Raw genomic sequence first — 14,662 nt, 5'->3', positions numbered from 1 at the left:
TTTTGACTTTTATTTTTATTATTTATTTTTAGAAGGCCGGGACAGAAAAACTTCGTTATAAATTCATAACTTCTTCGTCTGACGTCCGTTCTCACCTAACTTTTCATCGTTTCTCTACTAACAACAAGATCTTCAATTCTCATTTAGATTGTTTCGGCTAAAAACCGCTCGATCTCAAATCGAGTATTCGGGCTGTATACTGCTAAGTCGAAACTTCATAAAATCATAACTTCCTCATACGAAGTCAGATTTGGGCGTTCCTTTTATGCACGCTCTCGGTTTAACGAAATCTACGACTTTCGTTTAGATCGCTAAGGCTAAATATCGCTCTATCTTAAATTCATATTTTACGTCACTCGGCGTCGTGTCGGTTCTGTCGCGAAACTTCGACAGGTCATAACTTCTTCGTTATAACTCGGATTTTGGCATTCCTTATATCTCCGGAATCCTTGTTTCGACCACTACAACTTTATGCAAAGATGTTAGGCTTATCTCACACTTAAATTTTGACGCTTATTTTATTCTTAATTCATTAAATTATAAAAATTAAGAAAATACACACATAAATCACATAATTCAAATAATTCACAAATAATACATTTTTATTATTTCAAATTGAGTTACAAGGTTAACCTAGACTATTACATTGCTAAAAATGGCAAGCCTAGAAACACGGGCGTTACATAAAAAACGACCTAAACTATTTATAGTTCTAGGGTTTAAAATATGAAAAACCCTAAAACAACTAGGTCAAAATAAAAAGTTCATTTGACAAACATTTCAATATTCAACATTTCTCCCCTAAATGTTTAGACACATCGGTCTCCCCTAAACATTTGCACGAGGTCTTCAAAAAAACTGTCCGAGGAAACAAAAAAAAATCATCGAAAAGCTAAAATCTACTACGTAATGGTTCGGGTCTATTAGTAAAACAGGAAACCATTGGATTATAGCAAGATCTCCGGTGTAAAAAATTCATTTGGTAAAAACTTGTACCATTGGATTAATACTTTGTAAATTAGGGATGAGCAAAAGCGGGTACCCGACCAAATTACTTGAAATCGGAACCGGAACCGTTGATTCCTAAAGTATTAGAACCGGAACCATAACCGCACACACCGGTTCTTTAGATCTTTAGATTTCGAAACCGGATGATGCCGATTCCAACACCGGGAAATGATTGAACTCTGATACCACTGATGGGTTTTAAGCAAAAGAACATTCATATGTGCACATGCAAAACCCTAAAGCTTTGGATCTAGGTTTCTCTATTGTACATGCAAATTTATCCAAAGCTTATAAACCCTAATCTAGCATACTATAAAAATCAAAATCTACAACTAATACAAGTTTAGATGATTACCTTTTGATAGTAGCAAGAATCTTCAACTTCAAGAGCTTAGTATCACAATTGTAATACCTCTAATGACTTACAAACACCAAGGCAAGAAGATGATCAAGAAGAAAGGAAATGGAGGCACAATTTCGGCTCTTAGAACTCTAGGGTTTTTTGGGTAGCCGAAATATGAAGCCCTAGGGGTCCTTAAATAGCTGAGTTGCTCGGGTTATAGTCAAAACCCTAATTAGATATCTTAGGCCCTAAGCAGCTCCAAGAACCTTCTGAAATAAGGCCCTTGGACGATTTTAAGGTGGGCTTCCACCCTAATTTCATCCACTTCCTTAATCCACAAGATCCACAGCCCAAAGTCAATTATCTTATAATTGGCAATTCCAGTCCCTTTTATTTAATTAATCTCATTCAGCCACAAAATTAATTCTTAATTAATTCTTGAACAATATTAATCAAACAATATGATTTCTCTTTTAATATATTATTCATATAATATATTAATAAACCATAATATCCCCTCTCTCTCCATGAATCATCTTGTCCAGTTGCTTTGGTGAAGGCAACCCAAAAGGACCATGCAATAACCGGATCAACTACATACCAAATATAGTTATGGACTTAGACACTAATCCAACAGTCTCCTACTTGGATAAGTCTAATAACTATAAATGCAAGTACGACTTCAGGGTCAAGTACGACCCATAGGATGTTGAGGAGATGGATATTATATGGCAAATAGCAATGACAGTGTTTAGGGACAAACAATTTGCAAAGAAAACTGGAAAAAACAATTGGGGAATGAATGCAGAGAAGAAAGTTGGATTTAACAAGGGAAAGCTGAGATGCTTTAACTGTCATGAGCTTGGTCATTTTGCTCGTGACTATCTGAAACCTGATCAAAGAGTGAATCATGAAATGACTATGGTGCTGGTGGGAAACAACAGGGGAGCTGTTGCTAACAACAAGATTGCAAATCTGGCAGTGATAGCTCAGTCATTTTACTGGGAGGATCAAATTCAGGCCCTAAATATTTCAGGACCTGAAAATGCTCATTTGACCTACATTAGTGACATCCTTGAGTAGAATGTTGGAGAGGCTCACGAAAAAAAAGATGATGGAATTGCAGTTCGCATTCATGATATCCATTACCCCTGAGCCTGAGAAGAAAGAGGTGGGACAAACTTCATGTTCTTAAATTTGCATTGATACTGTTAAATTTTTACATGAACAAATAAAATTATTGCATAGAGAGAACGAGGACCTAAAATACGAAGGATATAACCTTAGGAAGGGCCAAAAACCATTAAAATAACAATTAGAGGCCAAAACTAAAGATTTTAGGAAATAATTCACTTTAACATTTAAATGTATATAAAAATACATAAACATCTATATAAGAAAACTAAAAAAATGCATAAATACGCAAAAATATATATAAATACATAATACATAAAAAAACACATAAAAACATACAAAAAATATGTAAAGTACTTAAAAAAAATGCATATAAATACATAAAATAATACGTTTATACATTTAAAATACATAAATATACAAAAACATCTATATAAAAAACTTTAAAAAGATATATAAATACATAATACATAAAAGATATGTAAAATACTTAAAAATATATATAAATACATAAAAAAAAATATGTTTATACACTTAAAATACATAAACATCTATATAAAAAGCTTTAAAAATACATAAATACGTAAAAATATATAAAAATACATATAAATACATAATATATAAAAAATAACACATAAAAATATATATATATATATATATATATATATATATATATATATATATATATATATATATATATATAATGGTTAAAAATACATATAGATAAGTAAAAAAATACGTTTATACATTTAAAATACATAAAAATACGTAAATATATACTTATAAAAATATAAAACAAAATACAAAAATACGTAAAAATAGATATAGATATGTAAAAAATATGTTTATACATTATATAAAAATTTTGAATAAATCTGCAAAAAAGTCCTTTTATTTTCGAAAAATTAACAATTTGGTCTCATGACCTGCTGAACTGGTCAAAAAAACTAAAGTGAACAAATTAGCCGGTTTCTTGGGCTTTTCTATTCAAAATGTGAAAAAAGCAGGGCTTTTTTATTCAAAAAATAAAATTTATGACTTTATTAAAAATTTGCTCAAAATATCGGGACTTTTCTGGAGATATCCCGTATATATATATATATATATATATATATATATATATATATATATATATATATATATATATATATATATATATATATATATATATATATATATATATATATATATATATATAGAAGTAGGATCAAATGAAAACACCAAAAAGGTTGAGAACGTGAGAATAAAGTATATTTATTTATGATTCAATGTATTCATTTGTGGAGGAATGATAAATTTTTACGCCTTTAATTTCAACCAAAGAGAAAAAGCATATTCATGTTGATTATGTGTAAAAATTTGTCATTTCTCTACACATGAATACATGAAATCACAAATGCATATGCTTGTTCTCGCGTTCTCAACCTTTTAGGTGTTCTCATTTGATCATTTCTCTCTCTCTCTCTCTCTCTCTCTCTCTCTCTATATATATATATATATATATATATATATATATATATATATATATATATATATATATATATATATATATATATATATATATATATATATATATATAAGTTCCGGCTTCAGCTTCGGTGAAGACTCAACAAATGGTGACGACTGCGAGGACAATTCTCTTCCAACCACTTCGTCATTGACACAAACATAAAACCCAAAATTTAGGTGTGATGCGTTCAAATGTGACGCATGTTCATGATAATTAATACGAACTCGATGATTTAATCACATGTGAAAAACATTCATAGAAGATCATTTAAGTGAGTTTTATTTATTTTAAACTTTTTTTAAAAAATCAAAAAAAAACTTTAAATATATATATACCTGGTTTTCACGTTATTTTTTTTGTTTTTTTGTTTTTTTCTTGTTTTTTTTAATTGTTATTTTTCATTTTTTTTTTTAAATATTTTCTTAATGTCTTCATTAAATACTTAAAGATACTAGTGGTTTTATTTATTTTTGTTTTTATTTTTTTGATTTTTTTGGGTTTATATATATATAAAATATCATTTTTTAAACTAAATATTGGTTCGAGTTTTTAATGTTTAACGTTTATGAAATTTTAACTAAGAAAAATATTAAAGATCATGATATTTTCCATTCATACTATTTTTGGATCTTAAAATTTTGAATCAAATCATTTTTAAATCATATGATTTTGAGTCAATATTTAGCTCATATAAATTTTTTGTTCAAATAAAATTGTAGATCATTATATATTTTGAATCATTTAATTTTGAATCATAAAAGATAGAATTAAAAATTATAAAATATTTGAGTCTAAATATTTTTATATCATAACAAACTAAGGATCATAAACAAAATGAATCAAAAGTTTTTTTTTGAATCATAAATATTTTGAATTTATCAAATTTTGGATCATATTATGTTCAATATTTTTTTTAAAACTAATATTTCTTAAAAATTTAAAATTAAAAATAAAAACTTCAAAAACTTATTTTTGAAATTTTTTTTACAAAGTCACTAGTATATTGAGTGAAATGATCCCTTAAATTTTTAAGATTTTTGGAGATTTTTTTTTGTGTGTTTTTTTATGAATTTTTTTTCAAACTTCCATGATTTTGTTCATTTTGTAGAGAAATAAGTTTTAAGGGCTTTGGTTTTTTCAAAAAAAAATCAAGTAAAAAAAATATGGCCAAAAAACTAAGTTGGTGGGAAAAAAAAAAAAAACTCTACCAAATGAGGGTTTGACACATGTTATAGAGAGAAAATAGGGGAGGGGGCTTTGGGGGTATTATTATTATTATTATTATTATTATTATTATTATTATTGTTGTTATTGTTGTTGCTTTTTTTTTACTAATTTAACCTTCAAACAATTAACATTTGTAGTAAAATACCAAAATATCACACATAATTACAACGACGACATATCATCTCGTGATATTTTGACGGTAAATCAAATCAAATCTCCACTTTTTATTTTTTTCAATCATACGGCAATGATTTGTTTTCGCAGTGCTCACTTATTTTTGAGTCCCCACTCGATCAAACTTCTCTCTCCTCTCTCTCTCTCTCTCTCTCTCTCTCTCTATATATATATATATATATATATATATATATATATATATATATATATATATATATATATATATATATATATTAAATGTTTTTGACAATTATTGTGTTCATTAATGCACTAATAAAAAAATTAACAAAATATTAAATAAAATTTTAATTCAATAAGGGTATTTTGGAGATTTTGTATTCTAAATTAAAGAAAGCATTTAATTGAAATCCTATAATTAAGGAATGAAAATAAATATTTGACCTAATCTCTCTCTGATATATGTCTTCTATCTCTTTGTAGCAGGAGCATAACGTCTTTTACCCCATGTATGATGTTTTCATCTAGGGCTTCATCGTTACACCTTCATATTCTTCTCCTGTAAATCATTTTCTTCAAATCATTGAGTCGGACCATACATCTCCTTCATTCTTTCTAGGGCTCTCTCAATTTTACTCTTCACATTATTATCTTCTTCAATGGAAATAATATCAATCGTGCATATTCAAGACGACGACATCCTCCCCTATCGACAGTGTATCCTACGACCTCTATCACTCCGTCAACATCATACTTTGACTACATCCTAATCCGGCGACCTCTGTCACTTGTTCAACACGAGATATGATGTATTCAAGATCTTATGATTGGTGAGTTTTTCAAAATTTTGGAATCATTTTTGAAGAAATATTGTTATTGGTCTTCATTAAGTCTTGATTTCTTGTGAAATTCAAGCACAAGTGTAATTCTCCTATGGCATAGCGTATTTCTTTTTTATCCAGCCAAATTATTTGATTCGTTATTGTTCATTGGACCTTTATCAACCCTAATTTCTTCATTTTTTCATGATATTTGATTGTTCTAAATTTGTCTTTGGATCGTCTATTTTAGTTCATCTTATTCACATTCCAATGAAAAGTCAAAGCATTTGGTTTCAGTTTGGTTCTTAGTCAAATTGATGATATGATGGTTTTTGTTATCCGGAAAGAATCGTATGTATTGAAATAAAGTCAAAGAAAGGGTTTTAATTGGTCAATATTGTTGAATATTTAAAACAAGTGGATTCCAATGACATTCTATCAGAATTACTAGCAACCCATATTTTTTCTAATATTTATATTCTAATAGAATGCATAGGTTTTTGCATCATGATGGGTTATATTACTTTCTTTGGTATCTCATAAGTAGGTTGTGATTTTGCATTCGCTAAAATTTGGATTTTGTGTAGTTATGGATTTCACACCTGCAGTTTAAGGGGTCGGTTGCGTGAAAAGGGTTAAGCTGTGATTTTTTTTCATATCAGAATGCAAACATCTGTTCATTCTATGATAATATAAATATTATATAAAACATGTGTTGCTAGTAATTCTGATAGAATGCATTTATACATTCTACGCTTTAGAATATATATATATATATATATATATATATATATATATATATAGAGAGAGAGAGAGAGATAAAGGGGGAGAGAGAGAGAGAGAGAGAGAGAGAGAGAGAAAGAGAAAGAGGTAGGTTCAAATATTTCTCACATGATTGTATGCTACAATGCACCAATAAAAATTTAGTAAAAAATAAATTATTATTTAATCAAATAAAGATAAATCTTAAATGATTTTCATAATTATATGTATTTTAAACGATATCCATACTTATAGTTCTTTTTTTATGGAAACTAATTAAATTCGATATTAATGTCAACAATAATATTCTTTTAAAATGAATTCGTATCTAGAAGAATAAGAGTGTATTCTAGCATAAGAGTGTATTTTAGTAGAATAGACTCTCATTCTTCATATTTCATGCAACTTTGTTGTATTTTAAGTGAGTGGGTCCTGAAATAAAACACGAATATATACATAAAACCTAGATGCGAATTCATTCTGAAAGAATGTTATTGCTGATATTAATGACGAATTTAATTAGTTTTCACAGAAAGGGAATTATAAATATGGATATCATTTAATATACGTACAATGACAAAAAATAATTAATATTTATCTTTATTTAATTAAATATTTATTTAATTTTACTATATTTCTATTAGTGCATTTTAGAACACAATAAATTTAAGAAACACATTACCCTACCCATATATATATATATATATATATATATATATATATATATATATATATATATATATATATATATATATATATATATATATATATATATATATATATATATGGGTAAAGTGAATATACCTAACAACCTTATATAAGCTTAGGTACCTAACCACATCATACTACATAATTTTGTATCATATTTTCATTGTAATAACCCACAGTTCTTAAAATTCAACCTTATAACTTGATTGCTTCCAAAATCTTTGGACTTTCACCATTATCTTCCTTCAAATGACGTCATTCTATCGGAGACCATCTGGTGGGTTTCATATACTACCGTTACAAATCAAATGGTGAAACGACCCAAAAACACGACCCAAAAATTTTCGTTTTTCAATATAATCAAAACCATAATATAAGTATCATAACATAAAACATACGCGATGTATCCCCAAAACATAATAAAATATTATGCGGAAAACTGTATCATACAACATCAATCCAAAACATCAAAAGACAACCCCAGGATAAAAGCTATGCTGTGGTGTGTGCGATGCCGTCACCCCGAGCTCTTCCCTTTGCTTGCGGAAGTACCTGAAACCAAACTGAAACTGTAAGCACGAAGCTTAGTGAGCTCCCCCAAACTACCACATACCATACAATAACATATAAACACATATTGGGCCTTGCCCGCTGCATCGGGCCGAAGCCCGGAAACTGCATCGGACCGAAGTCCGGAACTGACTGGGACCTTGTCCCCTGCATCGGACCGAAGTCCGGAACTGACTGCATCGGACCGAAGTCCGGAACTGACTGGGACCTTGTCCCCTGCATCGGACCAAAGTCCGGAACTAACTGCATCGGACCGAAGTCCGGAACTGACTGGGACCTTGTCCCCTGCATCGGACCGAAGTCCGGAACTGACTGGCTGAACATGGCATAGCATAACACATCAACTAGCATAACACATATACGACATGCTACATCGGGCCGTGGCCCGGAACACATAATACTTAACACATAAAACATAGCACATAAATCTTGTTCGAGCCACGAAGGCATCGAACATACTAACTACTGCATCGGACCTAAATCCGGAAGCTACTGCTAACTGAACGGGCCGGCATTGTGGCCTTAGACCCGTTCCTACTGGAAGGAAACTCACCTCGTAAGCTGGCTGCTGAGTGTGTGGCTCGGGAAGCTAACGGCGGCTGCTCCTGAATCTCCTCGGCTACAAGTCCATAAACACACTCAATCAAATACTAAACACTGCGCTTGGTGTAGAATGACTCTTTTACCCTCGGTCAAAGTCAACTCTCTTTTGGGCTGACTCGTCGAGTTGGGCCACCCAACTCGCCGAGTCCTACTTCTCACTTTTCACTCTTACTCGCTGCTACTCGTCGAGTCTGGCATCGACTCGACGAGTACCCTCTTGATCCAAGAACTCAGACAATCTTTATCCGACTCGCCGAGTCGTATGAACAGACTCGACGAGTTGTTCTTGATCCCAAGAAGAGTGCCTTGGACTCGCCGAGTTGATGAACAACTCGCCGAGTCCTTCCATCACTGAGTTCACCCTCAACTCGCTGAGTCCACTCCCTAACTCACCTCGTCCACTCGACACTGATAAAACTGAAGGACTTCGGGACTCGCCGAGTTGCCGCCATGCAACTGATTTTTACTTGATTTTGTTTGAATCCAATGCATACAATTGATAGATCTGAGTCCAATAAGCTGTTTTACCACGTAAAGTTTCCAACTTTACGTGCACAACCTCATGAATAAGGGAAATAAGGCTAAAAGATGCATAAAATGGGTAGATCTATGGTTATCATGCAATATAACTCCAAAAAGACAGTAGATCTGGGCTCTACAACACCCCAACATTCAGATCCATAGCTATTTCGACTTAATAAGACGTTCATGCAAGTGTAAGGCTTGGAACAAGCATCAACTAGCTCTTAGGAGAGCTCTAATGGAAGTTTAAAGCATATAACAAGATGGAACTCCGAAAATACCTCAATTAACTCTGATTTGGCCTTGGATCTTTGCACTACAACACTTCTCTTTTGCTTCTTCCTTCTTCTCCTTCTTCACACCTTCACAAAATGGCACCAAAACACATATAAGCTCTTCAAGGGAGGATTAGGGTTCTCTCACTGCGTTCTCAGGGTGAGGGAGGCGAGAATGGGGGTTATAAGGTGGTTTAAATAGTGGGCAACCCGGGGAATTTAGGGTTTCACCCGGACAGATGGACTCGCCGAGTCAGGGATATGGACTCGCCGAGTCCCCGGCTCACGCGTGCCCTCAGGCGCGACCCTACTCGTCGAGTCAGGCTAGAACTCGCCGAGTCCCTCTTGAAAAACTCACTATAATTACCAATAAATCAACATACCGGGAACGGGTCGTTACAATTCTCCCCCACTTGTCTCAGACTTCGTCCTCGAAGTCTACTACGGCTGGATCTGCAAATAACTCCGGGTAGTGCGCTTTCATTTCCTCTTCAGCCTCCCACGTCCATTCAGACCCCTTCCGGTGCTGCCACTGCACCTTTACTAGCTGAATTACCTTGTTCCTCAAGGTCTTGGTCTTCCGTTCCAGAATCGCGACCGGCTTCTCGATATAATTTAGGCCGCTATCAACCTGAATGTCCTCTAAGGGAACGACTGCTGTCTCATCCACCAAACACTTCCTCAACTGCGACACGTGGAAGGTGTTGTGTATCTGACTAAGCTCCTCAGGGAGATCTAACCGATAAGCAACCCGACCCACCCGGGCCAAAACCCTGAAAGGACCAATAAATCTGGGGCCCAATTTGCCCCTCTTCCGGAACCTGATGACACCTTTCCAAGGTGAGACTTTCAGAAGAACCATATCTCCCACCTGGAACTCCAAGTCCGAACGCCTCCTGTCGGCGTAGCTCTTCTGCCGACTCTGCGCAGTCTGCAGCCTACTACGGACCTGCTGGATCAATTCCGTCGTCTTGAGCACCACTTCGGTGCTCCCTATAACTCGCTGACCGACCTCGCCCCAACAAATCGGGGTCCTGCACTTCCTGCCATATAACATCTTAAAAGGAGGTCGATCAATACTCGCATGATAACTATTGTTATACGAGAATTCCGCTAACGGAAGATACGTATCCCAACTGCCCCCAAAATCTAAAACACATGCCCTAAGCATGTCCTCGAGAGTCTGAATCGTCCTCTCGCTCTGCCCGTCAGTCTGAGGATGAAAAGCGGTGCTGAAATGGAGACGAGTACCCATCTCGTCGTGGAATCGCTTCCAGAATCTGGACGTGAAACGAACATATCGGTCCGACACCACCGATACCGGCACTCCATGACGTGCCACAATCTCTCGCACATAGATATCGGCTAACTTTTCCGTCGATATACTCTCCTGAATCGGAATAAAATGGGCACTCTTCGTCAACCGATCCACTACTACCCATATCGAGTCCACCCCGCGTGCGGTCCTGGGGAGTTTGGTGACAAAATCCATGGTGATATCCTCCCATTTCCACACGGGAATGTCTAACGGCTGCATCTTGCCGTGAGGTCTCTGGTGCTCCGCCTTGACCTTTCGGCAGGTCAAACATCTCTCCACATACCAAGCGACATCTCGCTTCATGCAGGGCCACCAATAATCAGGTCGAAGATCTCGATACATCTTCGTCGCTCCTGGGTGGATAGAAAATCGAGACTTATGAGCCTCGTCCATCAATACTTGCCGTACCCCACCCCAGTACGGTACCCACACCCTACCATGAAGCATCAACAAACCCCGACTGTCGTAATTAAACGAAGCTACTCGGCCCACTATCCTCTCGCACTTCTGCCTCTCCTCCTTGAGGCCCTCCATCTGAGCCTCCTTGATCCGCTCCAACAATGGAGTGATCACTGTCATCCTCATACACAGATCTCTGATAGGGGCCGCCGACACCTTACGGCTCAGGGCGTCGGCCACCACGTTGGCCTTCCCTGGATGATAAAGGATCTCACAGTCATAGTCCTTCAGCACGTCTAACCATCTCCTCTGCCTCATGTTCAAACTCGGCTGATCCATAAGATATCGCAAACTCTTGTGATCCGTGTAAATAGTACAGCGGACCCCATAAAGGTAATGTCTCCAAATCTTGAGGGCAAACACAACTGCCCCCAGCTCCAAATCGTGGGTAGGATAATTAGCCTCGTGAGGCTTCAACTGTCTCGAGGCATAAGCTACCACATGGCCTCGCTGCATCAATACTGCTCCCATACCTGTGATCGAAGCATCACAATAGACTACGAAATCCTCTACTCCCTCTGGCAAGGTAAGGATCGGAGCCTCGCACAATCTCTGTCTGAGAGTCTCGAACGCCGCCTGCTGCTCAGGCCCCCAACAAAAAACCATCGACTTCTTGGTTAGCCGGGTGAGCGGCACTGCGATTTTGGAGAAGTCCTGAATAAATCTCCGATAATACCCTGCCAACCCCAGGAAGCTCCGAATCTCAGATGGAGACCTCGGGACCTCCCACTGCATCACGGCCTCGATCTTTGGCCGGATCTACCAAAATACCCTTCTGGTTGACGAGATGACCAAGAAACTGCACCTCGCGCAACCAGAACTCACACTTGGAGAACTTTGCGAAAAGTCTCTCCCTCCTCAAAGTCTCCAACACCTCCCGCAGGTGCTCCTCGTGCTGCCCCTGTGTCTTGGAATACACCAAGATGTCATCTATAAACACTATCACCGACCGATCCAACATTGGTCTGCACACGCGGTTCATGAGATCCATGAACGCGGTTGGGGCATTGGTGAGCCCAAATGGCATCACCACGAACTCATAATGTCCATACCGGGTCCTGAAAGCAGTCTTCTGTACATCCTCATCTCTAACCCTCATCTGATGATAACCGGAGCGTAGATCGATCTTGGAGAACCAAGACGCTCCCTGAAGCTGATCAAACAAGTCATCTATCCTCGGAAGTGGGTAACGGTTCTTCACCGTTACTTTGTTCAACTCCCGATAATCAATGCACATACGGTGCGACCCATCCTTCTTCCTCACAAATAAGATCGGCGCTCCCCAAGGCGAACTGCTCGGCCGAATGAAACCCTTGTCTAACAGCTCCTGAAGCTGTGTAGACAACTCCTGCATCTCAGGGGGAGCAAGTCGATACGGTGCTTTGACTATCGGAGCCGCACCAGGAACTAGGTCGATCCTGAACTCAACCTGCCTCTCTGGAGGTATCCCCGGCAAATCCTCGGGAAACACATCCGGGTAGTCACGAACAATAGGAACATCATCAATCGTCGTCTTGCCCTTCTCCCGGGCATCCAAGACGTAAGCTACAAAACCGGCGCAACCCTGCTGAACATAGCATCTTGCCCTTGCGGCGGAACAAAAGATCGGTCCTCGCTGGGGCCTCTCGCCCTAAATCACTATCTCTCCCCCACTGGGAGTGCGAACCCTCACTAGCTGAAGCTCACAATCAATCACCGCCCCCATTGGGGCTCAGCCAATCCATGCCCACAATAACTTTATTCCCACGCAGAGGAATAGGAACCAGGTCCACTGAAAACTGCTCATCAAATATCTGAAGGGAACACTCTCTATGTACTCTGCCGACCCTCACGGTCCTATCATCTGCTATCTCAACCTCTAGTGGACAATCCAGCTCCCCTGGAGCTCTGCTAAATCTCTTGCTAAGCGCAAGCGATACAAATGATCGGGTAGCCCCCGAATCGAACAATACCAAAGCAGGGATGTCGTTCACCGAGAACGACCCTAAATAAAACATATCATCAAGTAATATTCAAATGATATAATAACAATTAAAGATGAAGGAAAGATTCTTACCCGTCACCACATCAGGAGTCGCTCGCGCCTCCTCTGATGTCATCTGAAATGCCCTGCTCTTCGCCACCAGCGCATCAGCTCGACCCTGCCGGCCATCCGCAATCCTCAAGGTGGCAGGGGCAGGTGCAACCACCTTCCCTGCTGCAGCTAAACTGGGACACTGGGACCTTTTATGTCGCCTCTGATTGCACTGAAAGAAAATCAGATCTGATGCTGTAACCGTAGTAGCAGGGGCCGTACAATCCCTACTCAAATGCCCAGTCCGACCGCACTTGTAGCAGCCGGAACTCCCTGCCTTGCACGCCCCTCGTGCAATCTCCCACACTTGCCACACCGACCGTGGCTCTGCTGACCCCTAGACCTGTGATCTGAAACCTTGGGCTTTTTGCCCACACTGCCTGAACCCGAAACCGCCTCCGGTTTCCTCTTCTTCTCCATCTCGAGATCAATCTCCCTCTCTCTAACTCTGGCAATCATGTCGTCCAACGTTTTACAACTGGACCGGCTCACAAACATGCGGATGTTACTCCGCAACATCTCATGATAACGGGCCTTCTTCATCTCCTCATCGGCTGCATACTGAGGAACAAGAAGGGCCCTCTCCCTAAACTTGGCGGTGATCTCCGCCACTGTCTCTGTAGTCTAGGTAAGGTCCTGAAACTCCCTAGCTAACTGTTGCACCTCAATGACTGGTGCAAACTCCGCCCTGAACCTGGTAGAGAAATCAGCCCAGGTCATGGCATCCAATGCCGCATCATCCCCGATGGCATGTCCGACCTCCTCCCACCAATCCCGTGCCCTGTCCTTCAGAAGATAGGACGCCAATCTGACCTTGTCCCCCTCGGGACACCTGCTAGTGCGGAAAGCGTTGGCCACATCCGCCAACCATCTAGTACTCGCTATGGGGTCCCGCGCCCCATGATAGTCTGGAGCCCCGCATGCCCTGAACTCCCTGAACGTAAGTGTGCGCGACCCCATCATGGCCACTATCTCAGCACGGAAAGTACTCAATCTCTCATCCATCAGCTCTAAAATACCCTCCTTGATCGAACCAAAGATCACATGAGTCTGCTCCAATATGATGCGGGTAACCTCAGAAGAAAGGAACTCTCTAGTCTGCTCATCCATCTGCCCGACCTCCGGGCCTGATCCCGATCCTGATCCCCCTCCGGCATCTGAGCTGCCGACTGCTGGTCTCGGACGCAAAACTACCA

The sequence above is a fragment of the Lactuca saligna genome, chromosome 7 (assembly GCF_052625555.1).
Source record: "Lactuca saligna cultivar CGN05327 chromosome 7, ASM5262555v1, whole genome shotgun sequence".
NCBI classification, from domain to species: Eukaryota; Viridiplantae; Streptophyta; class Magnoliopsida; order Asterales; family Asteraceae; genus Lactuca; species Lactuca saligna.
This window is presented reverse-complemented; position numbering follows the sequence as displayed.